Source organism: Tympanuchus pallidicinctus, unplaced genomic scaffold (genome assembly GCF_026119805.1).
Source record: "Tympanuchus pallidicinctus isolate F22 unplaced genomic scaffold, pur_lepc_1.0 scaffold3, whole genome shotgun sequence".
Taxonomy (NCBI): domain Eukaryota; kingdom Metazoa; phylum Chordata; class Aves; order Galliformes; family Phasianidae; genus Tympanuchus; species Tympanuchus pallidicinctus.
Window position 1 is genome coordinate 40147258 of NW_026294747.1, and position 18773 is coordinate 40166030.

Below are 18773 nucleotides of genomic sequence, written 5' to 3' on the forward strand. Positions count from 1 at the left end.
AGGATGGATTTTTTGTTTGTTTATTTGGTTTTAGCTTGTTTAACTCACTGTAACAAGACATCTTTTCCTAAACAACTGAATACTCCTTTCTCCTGGAAAAGCCTGGACTGAAGCATGAAATCACAGGAAATGAAACAGGAAAACAGTTTATTTTGTTCTTAATACACACAGACGCCAGTAGAACTCTTTTTTTTTTTTTTAATGTCAAATGAAAATAGCGGCAAGAAGGCAAGAAAGCAAACTCTTTCAGCTATGTACGTATGTGAGAGAATTACACCATTATTTTAGTACAAATTTGCTCTTTTATTCTACTGCTCTGGTACAAGCATTCTGTCTAAATCCACTCAAAGGTACTTCACCGTATAATATCAGGCAGAAGCTAGATTTGTTCTGTTTGGTCTGTTCTGGTTTCACTGCTGAATTTTTCAAGGTGCCCTGTTGTGTCAGCACCACAGAACCCTTCAATTACAGCAGAAGAAATGAGGTCCCCCAGCCTCAGATCCAGGTCAAGCTAATGGATGTGCCTTTCGGTCTTCACACCCAACAGACTATTACAAAGCCCATCATTACATATTGCAAATATACAGCTTCCCCACTGCTAGAATTTTCTACAGGCTTCCCAGTCTGGTATCTGAAGGCAGTTGTACTGGTGTACCAAAGTTATCACAGCTTTTAGATAAGCAGCCTGAAACTGCTAAGTAGCCTGAGTAGATTGCAGTGTCAAAGATTTCCAGAGCAGAGGCATTTTAAGGATGAATGTTAGGATGAAAAAAAAAAAAAAAAGTTTAGGTTCTCTCAGCTTTCACAAGAAACCTCTAATCCCATCACCTGACCAAAATGCCTGTAACAGAATTATGAGTAACGTACAGCTAACTTCCACATAGACTATGTGGAAAAAATATAACTTCACCTCAAATTATTTTTACTTCTTTTGGCTTTCCAAAAATCACCCAAAGGAAAAAAAAAAATCCCAAGCATTATGAAACAAGGAGTCTTAGCCAGCATGACACCAATGTGACTGCGCATTGCATTAACAAAATAATGCTGTGATCTGCAGAGGGGCCTATCTCTTCAGGATCCATTTGACAATGCAGATTAACCTGAATCCTTTTCTTAGCAAAACAAATGCCACTCACTATTTTAAAAGTGTAGAGAATACTCTGCAAGTGACTTTTGGAGTTCTTCTCCCCATCCTTTAAAGCCTTCCAAACATCCACAGTCACTCCTAGAGCCCACAAGGAGTAAGGGAACAGATAGATCCTCCTTTACTCCAAGTGAGCTACAGTTAAAGCAAAAGTTTATGCTGTACGCCTTAAGCAAAAGTAGGCAAAAACACACTTAATGGATCAAAGTGTTCCCAGGCCAGCATTACACCTCCATACAGAAATGGAGTTCATGTCAGTTTAGATTTTGTTATTTCTGGATTTGCATTATGTGGATTAAGGCTTTGGTATAGAATTGGCAACAAAGAAAAAAGGGGACTCATTTATTTGATTTTTATTAACAAAATTGAGATTCAAAATTTGTGAATATGTGTGACTACTACTACACTGTAACTACAGTACAAAGCTAAATATTATACATGTTGAGCCTAAAGATCCTTATTATGAATTCCAGCACAGTGCTTTGACCACAAGGTCACAAAATTCCAAGTGGCCTAAATTTCTGCTTCAAGTTTCCCTTTTTTACATTACAGTTTCACAGTGGAGAATATGAATCAAGGTGACAAATGGGTGACAGTCATTTCCAGTTCATAAAAGATCGCTGAGCTGAAACAAAATTCCTTGGCCATTTAGTCCTCCTGATATTTTTATTGATGAGATTACATTACTTAATTCCTTTTTGAAATTGATGAGTATTCACTTTAAAATGATAGACTACTTCATTAACTAGAAACCTTCTCTCATTCCAAATCTATGTAAATTCACAGTTTCTAGCATTTCCTCTTGTGACAAAGTTACTTGTCTCTCTTTTTGTATATTTCTGCTCTAGCAACAGAGGAAATATCCTCCTCCTTTGCTATTGCTAAGCCAGTAAGATATATCTGAGCAAGTCACACTTCTTGCTAGGGTCCTCACACCCAGCACTGTGTACGTTGAGCCTTCATTTCAGGCAGAACCATTAGGCACTACGAATGCAAACACCAAGAGCTGCAACAGCTTATGGCACCACTGAAACATGATACATTTGCAAAAACAACTTTCAAACTATTTAACTACTCATGAAAAATTCCTGTGATCCATACTGGAATACTGTTTTCTTGCTTATACATTCCCATATAATCCCCATGATCTAAATGTAATTGGTTACTCTAGGTCTCATTTGGCTACTGCAGGAGTCAAAGATGACAAGGAAGAAGAATAAGTTAACAAGTTCTGTTATGCGTAGCTGAAAAAGAAACTAAGTCAAAAGAGCAGCAAAGAAGCCATGACTGACCATGGCTTTTGTAACAATGAAGTTCCACAGATTCCAGGAAGGTCTCAAGGAAAAAGACGTAATTTTATTTTGACTACATCTGTTTGGCAAACCTTTACAGACAAAACAATTCTAATAGGATGAACTGCAGAGTGATTGTTTCCTTGGGCGAACCTCCAAGTGAGCGAGAGCTCGTGGATTTTTCCTCTCAGGTTGGCATGCAATAGGCAGTGACTATCAGCACATCGTGGCCTGAATAATAAGCAAACTCCAAACTGGAAAGCTGTTCTCAAGCACCAAAATAAATCCTAGGTATGCTAGGGAGCCATGGCAAGTACAAAATCCAGTGACAAATAACACAGAAAAAAAAGATGTTTGAAATAAATCAAAGGAATAAAGGAATTCAAATTTTATTATGACAGAAAAATAATTGCCTAAATACCTCACATAAGATTATCTTATGAATAGCATAGATAATGAGAGGAGTAAAGTCATATTTGATTATTGTACATATTTCCTGATGTTGACAATCACATTTTCTCCATGTATTCAGTCCCCTATCTTATAAATTGCTCTAAGAAAGTTTCTGTCAGGTTTTTGAACTTGTCCCAGTTCCCCATTTACTCTAATTTACATGTGCTGTTAAATGAGTTCTGTGATTTCAGATTCAGCTGAAGAAGTTCAGCCACTATCTGTGCATATAACACTCATGTGAGAACTCTCAATAGATAAGGACCAACTTGGCCTCTCAGGGAGCCAAAGTGACTCACTTGTAGAGTTCCAGACCCTCTGGAAGCAGGAACTCTCTTGCCTGCTGCAGATTACTCCTAAGGAAACAGCAACCAGAGCTCTGATCAGAATATGTCCAGGTTTACTTTATGCCATTACCAGATCGGTCATTTCCACTATCTCATGGATTGATGGCACAGATGGCTGTTTTAGACAGAGATGAAGTAAGGAAGAGTGAGCTACTGATAATAACCAGAGCCATCTGGCACATTGGGTGACAGAGAATTGGTGTGGGTTTCCCTGAGCACAGGGCCAAGTGCAACCACTCTAATTAACAACTATATCCACTTACTTTAACGGACAAGGTGCTCTGTCTAAACTTGCACTGCAATCAGTGACAGAACCAACCTTAAAGCTGAGGTGACCTGAAATACCCTTATTTTCTCCAGACCACAAAAATTCAATGGAACACAGCTCAGTTTTACTGGAAGCTCACACCCACTGACAGTAAGAGAGTCCGTAGCTGATGTGTGTGGGTAAGGAAGCCGTAAGCATCTCCCTCAAGAATATTTGCATCAAGTCTGATATCTGAAAGGTCAATAGCTGTCGTTTTCTGTACTTCACAATTCAGCTGTCACAGAAGCTCCTCTATTTTTTAAAAAGAGCATCTTAGATTCTCTCCTGCAGACAACACTAGGATATTCAGACAGTTCAGAAGGCAGTGGTCTTTCTCTTTTTGCATTTTTTTCTTTAGAAATACACACAACCAAATCTAGTGAGACATGATACTGTTTAATAGGCTTCAAAACCTGATACTAGAAGAAAAACAACTTCCTCCTTTATTCTTTGTATTCCTAAGGACTTGAGTAACATAGAAAGGTAGTGTAGAAGGGAAGAAATACAGAAAAAGAAAGAATCAAATTTATTTTTTTTTCCTCAATGATTATAAGTAAGGTCTAACAGGCAGAAACTAAGGAAAAATGCTAGACAAAAATGTTTGGCAATGATCATTCACATTCTTAGTCACGTCAGCAGCTCTACAATTCAGGATTCTTTAAATATGGCTCACTGTGGGTCCAGTATGCATTTAAAGCATGACTGAAGCCTCTGGCCATGTAACTGCACTAGAACCAAAAGGATAATTTCCCAAACTGCAGCCTTCAAGCTCAAACCAGAATCTGAAGCAAAGACCAGACTTTGTCAAATGTTTATCTTACCATATAGAGCAGCAGTGCTTTAAAACTGAACTGGGGGAAAAAAAATAATAATCACAAGAAACAGGCAAGATGCTAATTTATCTAGCATATTTAAAATCTGTGGATTTTCTTTCCCATCATTACTGCACAAATTGAGAACAAATACTGATCCCAGACTTCCATACATTATTACTATGCACATCACAAACTCTCTCTGACCCACATTCACTTTAATTCACAAAAGGTTGATTTACTTCGCTACAGTAACTGACAACCCGATCCATAATATGGGGGGGACGGGGGAAAATGGGCTTAAAAATTGGTTTATTCTGTCAAACCCCCCAAAGTGAATCATATAAGGAATATGTTTATCAAAAGAGAGATCCCCCTGAGCACCCTGCTTTGCACAGGGTATTTTCATAGGCTGTTGCAGTCTAAATCATGCAGTCAAGCTACGCAGATATACTCCATTCGCTAATTCCTCTAAAAACCATCATATCTTATTTGCTGTTGTGATGGTCATCAAGGTGTGGTTTTCTTTCTAGAATTTCAAGCTATCTCAGTGAACTAAAAAGCATGGTGTCGTACAATTAACCACCCCAAAAAAACTGTCACTTCAGTGTGCCATCACCTGGAACAGCTGTCCATGGGTAAGCACAGATCACAAAGCTCTACTGCACACATCCTTCTTCTAAACCGATGCTAGTGAGAAAAGAAAGTGATTGTACATTTACTGAAGTACAGTGCTGGATGATACACACCATTGTACTAAGTACACATCCTGGCTTGCATGAAATGTCATCCTATTCTGCCAAATGCTAAAATTCCAGCAGTGTCTGTATACCTTGCCAGAGATTACTGCTTCACTGGAATCCAGTGCAACTCTAAAACCAATATTGCCTCCATCAATGAAAGGAGAGCCAGCATAACTCCTCCACTACCTCAGGACTGATTTTTGTTGCAGAAATGACATCGAGACTTTACCTTCTGGTTTACAGCCAAGTTCATGCTATTGTTCATGCTAGAAATTTGGTGAAAACCTTTTGCTGAAAATGGTGGGTATAATCAGTTGCCATCAATGAGCTTTAGTTAAACTCATTTTGGACTAAGAGAACACGAAAAAGAAGTCAGGCCCTCTTTCAAACACTAGTCACATTCAGGACAAGGCAAGAACTGGATCATTCAGACAGAGATGCTTCACTGGAGTCTGAATGCCTACAGAGAGGATGGGCATTCATCTGGCTGAGCAGTATGAACAGGACGGGAGAACAGATTCTGAGTGACTGGAAAACACAGAATCCAACTGTGAAAGCAGAGAAAAAAGAAGGAGCATTGAGAAGCGATGCAGCCTTGAAAGAAATCAGTTTGTCTGTGCTGAATGTTGGCTAGAAAGAGAGATTGGGAACACTAAGGCAGAAAGTCCTGTTCAGTTCATGTTTTCTCTGTATTTCCATGTCACTAACAACCACATGTATAAATAACTTCTATGTACCTATACTTTTATATGACATCTTTGATAACTTCAAAGCTGAATCTGCAGTACATTTCAAAGGGATCAAGATTAAAAAGGGATTGCACTGTGAGGGAGGTACTATCTGAGGGCTATGCACACAGGCAATCTTAAAACGTGAGACTGTCTTCTAGCCTGAGGAAGTGCTGCTTAATCATTTAAAGCCAGACAAAATATAGCACTCTGGAAGAGGTATCAGGGGAACAAGCTTGCCCCAGCAGAAAATTCCTGGGATGATCCAGCTGGTCTTTTCTCATTTCCAGCATCTGGAAAGCCAATCGCAATTATGCAACTTAGTATCAGGCCAGGACACTGTAGCACTCCAGGGCAATCCACAGACACCGTGTTTGTTGTCACTCTTTATTTTAAATGTTCTAAATATACACACTCAATGGTGCCCATTGCTTAACATGACTGTCCCTACCTTCAGGGGAATGGAAAGCACCTCTGAAAGGAAAATATGCTTGAGTAAAGGGACTCCGTACTTTCTATGCCAGAACCAAATATATATATATGTGTGTGTGTATATGTATATACATATACACACACACAAATATATACACACAAATTATAAACAAATATCTTGACCAGTCAAATTAACAAACAGTACAAAATAAGTGAGACTTTATGGTCTACCTCCAACCTAACGCAGCCATGAGTCAACAGTGCTATTCTGCTCCTCAGTCCACAGTACACCTCAGTTGCACAGCATTAACAGTTTACAATGATATTAAAGCACCATTAAAACTCTCTTTCCAGCTCCTGGGACTCAACTCCAGTAACTTTTGGCAAAGAATGTCTACCCAATGTATCAGTTTCGAAAATGGGATGCAGACAAGCAGTTGTAAAATATCTGAGATATCTACGTCCCTCTTCCACAGAGTCACAGATCCAAAGGGACCGAGACCCTCAGTTTGTTACCTGAATGGGCAGTGACACACTTCAGCAGAGATTTAAATCCAATTTCATCTGAATTTACCCAAGAAAAACAACAAAAAACCAAAAAATAAAACAAGCAAACAAACAAAAAAGCAAAAGCCCATTGTGAATAACTGGAAGTTAGCAGAATTAAAAGAAATATTTTTTTTAAGACAAAGTTTCTGGTTAAAGAAAGGGGGTGGGGAAATTAAAACTTGTAAGTCAGCTCTCATTTCAGTGTCACAGAAAAGCTTCATCTCTCTGTTTGGAGCTGTAGCTACCAGAGGTCTGTGGTCATTCTCAGTCAGTCTTACCCCCAAGCATCTTTGTGTCAATAGCTTCGATTGAGCATGAGGAATATTTGTAATCGTTTCTTGGGGAAAAAAAGTGAATACTAATATGTCAATGTCAGATTCTGAGTGCACATAAAGCATGGTATCAATCAATCAATCTCATTGAGTCAGTTAAATTAAATTTACAGAAGTCACAGGAATGAGTTAATTGTGAGGAGGGGAAATGCCCAGATCTGCCCCGTCTGTTCTACCACAGCCTTTTCCTTCAATGACATTTGAGATTCTGGCAGTGAATATCCAATAAAACATGCACCCAGATGCTCTCTGAGCCCTTATCCCTCACACTGAACCCATGTGCCTTACAAGCTGGAATGGCATTTAGAGTATAGATCTGATGCTTTCACCATATACAGTTTTTGAATATGGGATGTAACTTTCAGACAGGTAAATACATGAACTTCAGTGACCTGGAAACAATATGGCTAGGACCAGAGAGGAAGGAACATTTCTGGTAGCAAGGTAGCTCCTTCCTAAGGAGCAGCCAGTAATTAAAAAGCAACTAATCATTAAACTTCATAGTCCAAATTCCTCCCTATAGCTGCTCCACTCAAACTACTTTAATAGAAAACAAACCAGCCTTGTGCAATGGAGTTTGACCAGCTCTGGTTTCAGTTATACAGCTAGTAATACTGATTCTCTTTGAAAACATTTAGCACTGTTTTTTCCATGCATTTCAGTCACCCACATGACCACCAAACCACTGCAAAGTTCTGCAAAATGGTATTTTCTGTTCACAAGAGGCCCCTGCTCTAGACAGTGGGAGAGGAAAAATTGCTATATTATATACTCTCCCCATTTTCAAGAGTAAATTAGAGGTAAGGCTTTCATTTCATCTCACAGCTGGCGACCTCAAGATCCTACAGAGAGAATTAGCTTCTATAAATATTCACATCTATATTTTGGGCCAGCTAGATCTTGGCCCAAAAGAGCATAACAAAAAAGAAACAACCCTAAAAAACTAGATCTGTGTTCTCCAACTCACCAGATAGGTCTGACGGGGACCTCAGCTCCAGAGCACACTATCTGCTCTTTGGGGATGAGACAGCTGTGGATGGTTACAGCACATTCACCAAATCTGGAAGCATATTGGCCAATTCTATCTTCAGCTTCAAGTCAAAGGAATTGTGCTGAGACACTGACTTCAGTTACCTTAATAAATGGAGATGAATCACATTTCACTCAACTCTGGACACCAGAGTTCAACACCTAAGATAGCCATCCGATGCTCTGTTTATAGTCAGTGGATGGAATATGACACCTCCAGAGAACCCTTCGTCTGGTCTATTTTAGTACAAGGTGAATCCTCCCCATGTGATGACCCATGACAACTCAGGCTTGCAAGTCTTTTGCACACCTAAACCAGGGCACCTGAATCTCAGTCACAAATAGCATTGTGCCAATTCACAATTTCTACTTTTTTTTCAGCATTTTAGGAAATACTTGGCATCAAGCAAAGCACACACTGAAGGATTTTCAGGCATGGCTGGCAGTAAAAACTCTTTAATTCATAGCTCCCTTCCACCAATCATGTAGAGTTCATGCTTAAGAAACACCCATATTTCAGTAACTTATTTGCTATAAAAGTATTTTCTATTAATAAAGCACCATTTGTCTCTGTTGCTATCCAAGGAGTGTATGCATTAATGTTATCTTACCTTAACCTTTTCTTTTTAAACTTTATGTTTTGGTGTTTGCTTTCTCTCATAATTTTGTGTAAATATACATCAAGGATTATGTTAAATTAAAAAAAAAACAAAAAAAAAAAAAACAGAAACAAGATTATATATATATATATTATATAAATAATGTATATTATATCATATATAAGTTTATGCTAGTCTATCAGTGGGGGCAGAGCTGTAAGGTGAAATACTTGGCATTAAGAGAGAGCTTTCATATTACTTTTTTGAGTCTTCTACTTCAGGTTATCTTCAATCAGATCCTGTGGGAGGAATTAGCACTTGGAGAACATTATGTGAGTGCCCAGAGTGATCTGTCCTCCAGCTTGGTTTCATTTGAAATGAAACCTGTTGATGCACTCTGATGTGAAAAGCGCAGCAAGAGTGGATTACAGGATGTTTGCTGCAGAAGTGCATTCCTGTTTTAACACACTAATGCACATGCATCCATGGTTCATCAGAAAAGGAGGGAAGCCTGCAACCCTGGTTCTTACCCCACAGCATTGCACTTCCTCAGCTTTTTTTTTTCCCCCCAATTTTTATCAGAATTTTCATACCCTGACATTTTGAAAGTGATAGAATCATACTCACAGTTTATCTAATCTACACATTTAAAAGATGAACAGTGAAAAAAAATAATTGATAGAAGCAGCACATAAGGAAATTCATAATTTTGGGGCAGCAATCTGATCTGCATAGACATGCTTGGATGAAATTGCAGCATACTTTGAGAATCCAATAAAATTTTCAAATATTTACACGCTTATCCAGGCAAGTTCCCAGATGTATGAGCTATGAAGCTTCCCGTTGTACTGCCCAGGATCCAAATGCACTTGGTCACAGACAGAGCATTGGAGACAAATACACTCATCCTAAAGCACACGCAGACAGGTACTCCTCCCTTGAGGTTAGTGGTTGTAAAGTTATTATATACATTAGCAGAACTTGCTATCCTTTACAGTACTACCCAGCATGGTTGGACTGCAAAGAAAACATACTAAGAAATCAGAAAACAAAGACCATCTGATTTTGTCATCGGGTATTTTATGAATTTTTCTTTTTTTAAGTAGTGCAAGCAATTCAGAAAAAAATGCCCAAGAATTTCCTTTTAAGGGCTTTCCTTTCCCAGCTGACAGCAGAGCACTCACTCTTAGGGGATTAGCTCACATATATTCAACTTCTACATACACGTAATATTACACTTCTCTCCTGATCGTTGTTGTTTTTTGTTGTTTTTTTTTTTTTGTTTGTTTGTTTTAATTACTGTTTATATTCTTCCATTTTCAAAGACAAGGCTGCAAAGCCTGTTGCAACTTAAGGCCATCTCCAAGATAATAGTGATAGGACAAGAAGTGAAGAGACCAGCCCCCACCTGGCCACAACCTCCTTTCAGGGAGTTGTACAGAGCAATAAAGTCTCCCCTGAATCTCCTCTTCTCCAGACTGAACAACCCTAGTTTGCTCAGCCACTTCTCTTAAGACTTGTGCTCCAGACCCTTACTCATTACCCTTCTCTGGTTATGCTCAAAGGCTTCAATGTCTTTTTTGCAGCGAGGGGCTCAAACCTCAACACAGTACTTGAGGTGTAGACCCATCATTGCTTTGCAGAAAGCCTCAGTGCAACATAGAGACTAGAAGCTGCCTGAGGCCACGGTGCTGCAAGGAGCAGCACCAAGGCAGGAGGACTGAAGCACTATGATCACGTAGTGGTTGGTTCTGCCTTGGTAAGCACTGTGTTGATGAGAAAAGCCAGTGCTACAACAGGTGACAGAAGCCTCACAGAGCAGAACATCTTGAGAGGTTTGTAACAGATTTCAGTGCTATTTCTCATCCTCATTTGCTGATGCCAGACTTGAGATAGCTGAAAATGAAGCTCTCTAAACACGCTGTATTTAGCCCACGTACAATATGGTTCAACCCACACACAGTCTGGATTTCTCAACAGTGAACAGCACCAATAGCTGAACTGCTTTCCTGAGAGCTGCAAGGAGCACTGGTGGGTGCTGAGGAGTCAAAATCAGCCTTGGGAAGATTCAGCTTACACTTCCTTACACTGCAACCCTTGGACCTTTATCCAAACCAAACACACAACAGAGCATGAATGATGCCACTGACATAACTGTAGATCCAAGGAACTGATAAGAAGGAGATCTGTCGTTAATAAGGTGTGCTGGGAAGTTGCTAATTAGAACTGAGAATGTGAATTGTAAGTGCTACAGCCAGTCAGAACCAAGATGGAGTGTAATATTTGAGAAGAAAAAAATCAGAGCATTTCTCTTCAGACATTTAATGGTCAGTTGAGGGTTTTCACATTTTAAATTTAAAAGCCAGGACTATAAAAGACCACTCATCACTGAAGTGGCCAGCTGTGTTCCTAGGTGCATGCAAAATGAGGTACTATGTCCTGGGGAACTACTGTGACTTGCTTTGTGCTTAAGACTTTTATAGGAGTATCATGAAATAATTGTAATGCTATACAGAAAAAGGCAAAGATTATCACCTGACCAAAGCATGATACAACAGATCCTATCTAATTCATAGCAAATATAGCTTTATATTATAATCAGTTAGATCCCTAGAAATATTAAGTTTGGAAAAGACCTCTAAGATCATTTAATCCAACCATCAGTCCATCACCACCATGCCCCTCAGTGTCACATCCACATGGTTCTCAAACACCTCCACGGATGGTGACTCCACCACCTCCGTGGGCAGGCTACTTCCAGTGCTATACTTTGTGAGCAGAAATTTTTCCCCTTCTAATTTTTGGTGATGAAACAATCAACCATTTGAAAACTACGTATTTAGGAGGACAGTATGCATTGCTAACACCATGTCATAGAACCCATTGAAGGTGTGGATAATGTCTTCATGTTTTTTTGTGATAACACGAACTTGATCTAATAACAAACTTGCTTAACTGCCAAATATTAAGGCAAACTCCAGAGCCCAAGTGTGCATTATGCAAAGAAAAAAGAAACTGAAGACAAACACACTGGGGAACATGAGCAGCCAGCAGTTTGAGGTTTGTGTGCCCAAACTGGTAAGTGTACAAGATGCAAATTCACAGAAGGCAAGAATTAATCAGATGATTCACAAGCAAAGAAATGCTCACATTTGCCAGATTTTTGCCTTGTCAAAACTAGAAATCATATAAACACACAGAACTGTTTGAAAGGGCCCTTCGAGGCTATCTAGTCCCACTCCCTTGCAATAAGCAGGAACCTACAGCTAGATCAGGAAGCTCAGAGTCATGTCCTGCCCTCCAACCAATTTTGTAAACTGACTGTAAGATATTGGATGGTCCAGGAAGTATGCAGAAGGTAGCTGTAAAGCAACATCTGCTTCAGTGAAGGTGTCAAGTTTTTTTTTTTTATTTTTTTTTAAATCTGTTTTTCATTGAAAGACTATGGTCTAAAAAAAGGTAGTACCATGGGCCTGAAGGTGAGAAGTTGCGTACAGTTACAGCACAAGAATCAACAGAACAAACGAGGATCAATAGAGAGAAGTGGAGCTCCAGCAGAAACAGGGATGCAGCTCACAGAACAGACAAGCGAGCAGCTAAAAGCCGTTTCTGATCATATATTAGCATAAAAATTCACCTGACATGGAAATACAAACTTTGTGCCGTTATGGCCTATTATTTACCAATAGTATTCGAAATAGACCATGGAAAGGTGACCGGCAAGTTCTGTTTCCTTCTTACTATTTTAACCTGAGAAAGCCACTGACAACACAGCACAGTTCCTTAGAATGAAAAAAGGAAAAACCCAACCCAGAGTAATTACCCGGAGCAGCGGAGAGGCAGGAGGATGCAGACAGTTTCCCCGCGTTGGTCGTTAATCCTCCTGCACACAGCGCAGGGCCATAAAGGCACGGGAGCGCTCCACGGAGGGAACACCGCGGGGCACTGGGCAGCGCTGCCAACACTCCTCCCCACCAGCAGCGATGCAGACGGGTGCGGGAAACGAGGATGGCCGTCTGGAACACGACCCAAACGGCAGTGCAGCACCACGAGCCCGGCAGGAAAACGCACCGCAATAGAGGGGGACGAGTCTCAGCACTACGAGAGCAGAGCGGTGCCCGAGGGAAGCTCAGCCAGCAGAGAACACGCTCGGGGGAGGCAGCCGCCCCAGCACCCGGCCAGGGCCCACCTGAGCTGAGTCCAGCTCCAGCTCCCACCTTGCCTCAACCTGCCGCGCCGGGCAGCCGCTCCCCCTTCACCTACCTGTGGGAGTGCAGCAGCCGCTCCTCGAGGCTGCCGCCCGCCGCGAGCACGGCACAGCTCGGCCCGGGGAGAAGGTGGAGGAGGTGGCGGCGCACTCGGCGCGGCCCTCGGCCCGCCCCACCGGGGCACCGGCATCGCGGGGCCGCCGCCATTGGGCGTTCGCCGGCGGCGCGGGGGCGGCGGCATCGCCTCCGCATTGGCCGCGGGCGCCGCAGCTCCGCCTCTCCCCGGCCACGGCTCGGCGCTGGTGCCGGCCTGAGGCGAGGGGAACCCCAGGGAGATGGCAAGTGAGTGTATGCAGGCTGTAATTTTTAACCCTACCTCAGCGCCAAGGCTTTTAATCAAAGGAACTTGCGGACATGCAACACGGGCACCGCGCACAAACACGTGCGCAGGTGCTCGTGCGCGAGCCGCACCCCTCAACTGATTTGGGGAATTGCTCCCGCGAGCTGAGGAAGCACCACTTACTGGACAGCTTCCTTGCAAATTGGAACTTACAAGCTGAAAAATGTTAATAACTGTAAACACTATAATCATGCAAATGTTAACAACCTTAATTAGTACCAGAGTCACTGAGAAAAAAAAAAAAAATAGTAAGTTTGAAACCAGATCACCTGAGGAGAAGCGTTGTTGCAGAACACCAGGAATTCTGAAAGGAGCAGCACCACAGGGCCACCCTGTAAAGCACGGCGCGTGGCAGATGGCACAGCTGGTTCAGCTCGTCCAGTGCTTGCCCTTGAGGAGTTCCCAAAGGGGCCACAGTTGGCAGCTGGCAGAGATCCACGCTCTAAAGGACTGCAAAGGCTGTCAGCCCCTTCCCGGTTCTGGTCAATCCTTGAGCTTCATTTCCTCTTTTTTCTTCTTTTTGTTTTCCAAACAGAATCAGAATTAGCCATTACAGACTAACTTTTCTCAGCAGCACTGAGACTGTAAGCACGCCAGCAGGAGCAGTCCTAGTGGCAGTGATCACCCTACCTCACACTGTAAAGCCAGCAGCACCAGGCTGTGCTTATCAGTCAGGTTGTAATGAAGGCTCGGCATCAGAAGACTGCCCTTTTCTCTCTCAACACTGTTTACTGACAGATTTTAGACAGTTTAAAGGTTGACAAAAAGCATATTCCTAAACTTAAAAAAAATCATCCAAAGAAAAAGGTTTGCATGTAACATGCCACTTTTGAGTGAACAGGTGAAGTTCTCTGAAGCACTGATCTCTTTTTCAGTAAACCAATGTTGCTGGATTCAGCAGTTTAAAATAGAGGGAAGCTATAGGTTTATAGTATTATATATATATATATTGCTATAGGTTTAGAGTATTTGATTATCTTCAGTTATTTAGTCCATTACAATTATTACTCCTTTACCACAGCATCAGACAACACCATTATGTAACTCCATTTAACTGTTATTATACTTAACCATTATTCTATTCAGACTTGCAAGATGATTCACTAAGCTTTTGTTCTCCAAATGCATTTACCTGTGGGATCCAGAATGCAAGGACCAGCAAGTAAAACACATCCTACAGATTCTGATTCTTTCTAAGCATAACCAGGATTAAAAGCATGGAACCTCAAACCAAAGCATTTCAATTACACATTAAGTTTCTAGTTGAAAACTGCTATTTACACAATAGAAAAAGAGAAGTTAGAACAGACTTTTTTTTTCTTTCCTAAAAGCAGGAGATGTTAAAATTTATTTTTATTTCTTAATTTTTAATTCAAACACCTCAAAGAGCCTTGTTTACTTCAGATGGTTTGGATTTGAAGAACAAAGGTTGTGTCCTTCAGTTTTCTGATATATATCATAATGTTGCCTGTTAGCCATAGAAATACAGTATTCTCCTCCTGGTATTCTGATCTATGTTGCAGGCAAATTTAGCAGATGAGACTACAGGGTTAGAGCATTTGAGATCACAACACTGAATGGTAGTACTGACCAGCTAAAGGCTAGAATCATTCTGAATCCTATTCAAGTACATACACTCTCACTTCTTAATTTTTATTTATTTATTTGTTTTTAACTCAGTAGTTTTTTTTTTTTTTTTTTTTTTTTTTTTTTTTTTTTTTAAATATATTTGGGATATTTCATTTTAAAGATGATACTGCACTGCATTTAAAAAAACAAAAAAAACAAAAAAACCAACTTCTTAAGCTCCTTTATTCCCATCCAAAACAGTGATACTCAAGCAAATTTCTCTGCAGATTTAACTGAGTTGCATCAGTTCACAGGGTCAAATATATTTCATTTCATTAAGTTAAGCAAGGAAATGCCATTGTAACTTCTGGAGAGTGATTTAACCCTTTGTGGTACACCAGAAGAGGCCAATCTCAGAACCACACTGAAGCACAGCCAGAGTTTTAAACACCAATGTGCACCTGCCTCCAAATAAATAAATCTGTACTTCGCTCATCTGTTTATACCACATCCCAAGGAGTACAGCCACACAGGAATATTCATGCGTGTGCCTCAGCTCAGAGGCTGAGATTATACAGAACAGTAAGATAAAATACACAAGATCACCTGCTTAACTCCCTTGCGTTGTACACAAATGGATGTGGATAAGAGGTCTTTGCTCCAGCTAACACAGGCAAACATGAACAATCATGTGCTTCAAGAGAGAATAACATGGACTGGATATAAGCAGCACATGTTCTGAGATGAGTTTAAATCCACTAACTGCAAAAAAGTGCCGTTCCCATTATGACAAGCTATCACCTTCATTTCCCATTCCTAGATTGGGCATTTTCAGAAGGAAAGATGTTGCTCAGATACCCAGGCATCCTTGTTTTGTCCTGTAAGAGTAAACCACTGTAATCAGTAGCCACAGAGTTAGCTGTGATGTGAGCAAATGAGAAGATTGCAGAATAGTAGTGCTACAAGTGCTATGGTCAGTGTAAAAATTAGGAAGCATTAAATTTTTTTTTTTGTAAAAGTGAGAAGCAAAAGGATTGTTAAAGGCCGCAGAGAAATTCATTTATATGACTTGAAAACTTCCTTCCTGTAGCTGCAGGAAAATCTCACAGTACCACAGAGCTCTCCAAGGACTAATGAGATGCTACATTAGAAAAGTTTAAAAAAGTGGTTTATTTTTAGTTCGTAAAGTGATTCATTTTCTTCCAGCTATTCATTTTCAGTATTTACCATAGAGGTTTTCAGTTTTGAGCCAAAATATAAATAGATGAGAGCTATGTTTTACGAGGCTAAACATACACCAGAAACATTTAAAAATATTTCACGTGAATTTATGAACTAAAAGTGACAAATGTAGTGAAGATCAAAGTTCCAGGGGCTTTTAAAGTCAACATGACATTTAGACTCTCTCGAACAAGTATTAGAAACTTCACACGTGCAACTTTTTTCTTGCATCTCAATGGAGCTCTTCACTGAATATGCAAGACATCGGAGTAGGAAAACAGTTAACATATTGTCATATTCACTAAAATAGTTAATTCAGTGCCTCTTTTTTCTTCTTCTGAGAAATACCTGCCTGGTTAGACCCTTTATCTTCTACTGAAGCTCATATTCCTAGTAAGACATTCAGGAAGGCTGTTTGTTAAGCAAAGTAGCAGAAAAAGCCAACACAGCTGTGCATAGTGAGATCACTACATTTATCTCACTGGGTTTGAATTCTCTTACTATAGGCACCTCCCATCTGTGCAGTGTTTCTCAGAGAAAAACAACCAAAGCAAACGAAAAACTAATCGTGAAGATCAGTCCAATTGCATAAAAACCTAGTAATACACCAATAATCAACTTTGGAATTGACTGCAGGATTTATACATATTTTTGCATAGCTATTATTCCTGATGGACTGTCCAGTCCAACAATCAAGTTGATAAGAACCAGAGAAAACTAATCACTACATCAAAATTTAACCTAAGTCCTCCCCACACCATAGCAACAACAGTGAAGATTATTAACTACTGGAAAATTCACCAAGCATATAAATTAATTTCAAAGAATCACAGAACTGCAGGGGTTGGACGGGATCTGGAATCTGAAGAAATAATAGAGTCCAACCTCCCCACTAAAGCAGGTACCCTACAGTAGATCGCACAGGTAGGCATACAGTCAGGTCTTGAATATCTCCATACAAGGAGATGACACAACCTCTCTGGGCAACTGTTCCACACTGGTTTATTTATTTTTTTTATTTTTATTTTTTTTTTTTAAGTATAAAAGTGTAGTTATTTTCCCTCTCCACTTCAAGCACAACATAAGAACACATCATTCTAACTTAGTACTGTAGTAGAATAGTGTAGAAGATATAGAAGAGGGCAACTTTTAAACTGACTTATCACAACTGAGTAGTTTGGAATTAAGTAGTACTTAATTCTTGATTTGTAAAGCAAGTTCTGAGGCACCTGCCAACAAGTACTTAACTCCTCTCAAGATATCCATGATTTCACAGTTTCTGAAGGTACAGGAATTTCTCATTTTTATTTCTGGAGTATCTCCCTGTGGGGCACCGCTTGATATCTGATGCCCCCTAGTGGCTGCAGGCAAACATCCCAGGTAGAAACAATTCTGCAGCAATTAATTAAAAAAAAAGAGCAATATCAATATGAGCCTTGCACAGAAATGACACAACATACCATAGAAAATCCAGAAAGCCTACTTATACACTACCTTATAGCTGTGATTGGAAATGAAAATGACTTTCAAGAAGAAATAACCTGAGACAGGAAACATGGAAAGTGTCAGAAGAGTGAAATAAATTTAAGTATTTTTAACTTTTAAAAAGTTGTTCTTAAAGTTTTAGAAATGTCAGTGTAAAAAAAAAAAAAACAACAAAAACCAACTAGAAATTTCACTTTCAAAGAAGTAAAAGTATGAGCAACTACTTCCATAAGTGAACTGCTTGAAATATCACTGTGCTTAGAATCCTAAGTTTACCAGACTAACAAACAATGATGTATTTCAAGGTGAAAGCATTCCCTCAGATGCACTACAGAATCCAATGACTATGCTACAGAAGTTAAGCTGTGTTTACCACTTGCTACCTGAACTACAGTGGTTCTCCAATTCAACATACTTCTCTTTCCTGTAAAGAAAAGATCATAGAATGGCTTGGGTTGGAAGGGATGGCAAGGATCATGAATCTCCAATCCCTCTGCCACAGGCAGGGCCACCAACCTACATATTTAATACTAGACCAGGCTGCTCAGGGCCCCATCAACCTGGCCTTGAATACCTCCAAGGATGGGGCATCCACAGCCTCTCTGGGAAGCCTCTTCCAGCACCTCACCCCTCTCATAGTAAAGAACTTCCCCCAGTATCTAATCTAAATCTTCACTGTTTCAACTTAAAACCATTTCCCCTTGTAAAGATGACAAACTATTCACTAACTGGATAAGTAGAACTCCAGCTTAGCTTTTGAGGAAGCTCTCTCCCCTTCTTCCCCCCCAGTAAAAGGACGAGAATCTTCTACTTCTCCCACGACAGAAAACAGTGATCTATTGCTTACAGGCTTGTCAACTTGTAGCTCAAGCTTAGCGAGCTTTGTTTTGTACATCAGGCTCAAGCTGGTTTTAGTATCAGCAGTTACATTTTGTTAGCTACCTGCAGCAAGTGCTACTGGCAGCAGCTTTAGCTACTTTGAACTACTTTTTTTCCCACACTCCCCAGACACATTCATATACACTTGCCACACACAGTCCAGATGCAGCATATACTAGAAAAAAGTATCACACAGAGAAGACAAGCTAGCACATCTGAAAATACAATGCACAATTTTCATTTCTCT

General features: G+C 40.2%; 1 protein-coding gene across 2 annotated transcripts in view; it reads right to left on the reverse strand.

The window, feature by feature from the left end:
* The window catches only part of STON2 (stonin 2), a 69491-nt gene extending 56327 nt beyond the window's left edge, over positions 1–13164 (reverse strand). Inside the window, exons 1-2 of one of the 2 annotated variants that reach the window (XM_052693490.1) lie at positions 13028–13164; positions 8104–8270 (exon numbers count right to left, since the gene is read on the reverse strand). The gene's annotated coding sequence lies outside the window, so the exon portion shown is untranslated. The remainder of the gene's footprint in view (positions 1–8103; positions 8271–13027) is intronic. The other variant, XM_052693489.1, reaches the window with a different exon arrangement.
* Positions 13165–18773: the final 5609 nt, after the last annotated feature.